Source organism: Cydia amplana, chromosome 9, assembly GCF_948474715.1.
Source record: "Cydia amplana chromosome 9, ilCydAmpl1.1, whole genome shotgun sequence".
NCBI lineage: Eukaryota > Metazoa > Arthropoda > Insecta > Lepidoptera > Tortricidae > Cydia > Cydia amplana.
In genome coordinates, this window is record NC_086077.1 from 11178478 (window position 1) to 11180483 (window position 2006).

At 35.9% G+C, this 2006-nt stretch overlaps 1 long non-coding RNA gene across 1 annotated transcript; it reads right to left on the minus strand.

Moving 5' to 3' along the window:
- Positions 1 to 479: 479 nt before the first annotated feature.
- LOC134650707 (uncharacterized) lies at positions 480 to 1792 on the minus strand. The gene is made up of 3 exons (XR_010097072.1): positions 1722 to 1792; positions 1174 to 1221; positions 480 to 565 (listed from the first exon to the last, which is right to left on the minus strand). It is a non-coding gene; the product is annotated as an uncharacterized LOC134650707 (long non-coding RNA).
- Positions 1793 to 2006: the final 214 nt, after the last annotated feature.

A 2006-nucleotide genomic window follows, 5' to 3' on the forward strand; every position in this document is an offset into this window, starting at 1 on the left:
GAGAAGTAAACCTATTTTAGATTGCAGTGAACAAAGCTAGTCGATATAAAGAGCTCTGTTCAGATTAAAGTACCTATTGATTCTGTATATGAAAGAAATAAGAAAAACTTGAAATACCTATTATTATAGTTGATAACGTTCACACCCAAAAAATACACCTAAATTGCTGCCGTTTAGCAGTGTCCCCAGAAGGCTGGCCACATTACCACGTTGTATGGCAATGCTTATTTTCTGTGCAAAATAATTCGTAGATAGCTTTAAATAAGGTCCCCACTGAAAACCAGTATCACGGATTACCGCTGGATTATGCTGAGTAGTGGTCCTATTTTATTGTCTAGTGTTTTTAAGTTTTCTTGTTCTGTAATTTCTGTATACACGTTGTAGCGTTAAATAAATGTAATTTCTATCTTTCTAAAAGTCTTAAAACCAGACAGCCATTGTTAAATTGCTATATCAATAACGAATGGGATAATTAGTCACCAGATGCTTCTTCCAGATGAGTGTGGTGTTGAGGTGGCGCGGCCCGACTACAGGATTCATCTGTGCGATATACACGGTGGCCCAGCTGCAACATGTGTAAAGTCAGCATCAATTGTAGCGAATAGAACTACGCGCCAAAAGTATCTGACACCCTCTAGTTAAAACTTTCACTTAAAAAACGAATCTATAGATATAATAATTCATTTTTTTAGATAATTCATAATTTATTTATTGCCTCCATGGTTGTTACATTGGTGTTACATAGTGAAACACATGGACCCTGGTAGGGCACAGCAATAGTCTTAAATCTAAATTATGCTAGGTATTCGACAGTATATTTATATTTATATATATTAATACATAAGCCCATGCGATACAATCCTGACAGAGTCATGACTCATCAGCACAGAGCTAAAACTACAAAGTTATGGTTGCTGTAGATATGTTCTAAAGCAACCCCAATTTCATTTGGCATGTACTACCCTGGTACTCCCAAACTACATATCCATTTCAAGTAGGTAAACATGATGTGCCAGTTGTGTACCTATTTAGTCCTCGTATAATAAAAAAAAACGCAATGTTGCCAGAGAGCACGATGGCGTTACTTTCAGGCCTCTTCAATAATGTTACCATGTACATATTATTTTACATAAGACTGCATTGCTAGGGCTACATAATAGTTTGAGTACTCACAATATCCACATTGAGAATATAGACAGCAAAATGCTGCATCGTATGATCCTGAAAAATAATGATTTATAGGTATTTAGAAAAAACTGACGCATCAATCGCACCATGCATAGCATATAGAAAAAAACTATACCTATTTGCGTTATTCAGTTCCTATTACTACTAAGGTGACTAACCGCGAGTTTTGACACCATGGCTTCAAGCTTGTTTACCAAACAAATAGCTATACCTATCGTAAATACATCTATCTCCTGCCAACATGTGGATTCAAAATGCAATAAGTGCGTAAACTGAATATTGTACTTAATTTTTTATTATTTTATCCATCAATCCCATATTAATCTATCCTTTTTTCTCTTTATTATTATTGGGGTGGTACTGGGCCTTTGAGTGACACGTCGACCAGGTATTGATCTATTGTGACGGCCCTTTAAAGTTCATTACTAATGCCCGTTGCATCCAGAAAATTACAGATGCTTTGGGCCGTAACGTTGCCGTTATTTTTTCTCTTTATGGGACATCCTTAAATTATATTTACAAATCCCACTTACCCTTGGTTAGGTCCTTTTCTTATAAAACATGGTACAAATATGAACAATACGGCAAATACGCCACTGCCAATACCAAGGGGCATGAGTTGATTCATGGCCATCTGGATACAATATACTGATTAGTAGTTAGTACTCGAAATTGTAGCTTGTTAAACATATACGCGATTTGAAAGAAAGAAAGAAGAAAGAAAATACATTTATTTACGTTAAACCAAACCAATTACATAGAATACATAGGTATATGAGATCAAGATGGACGTTAAAAAGGACACCCCCCACTCAGCG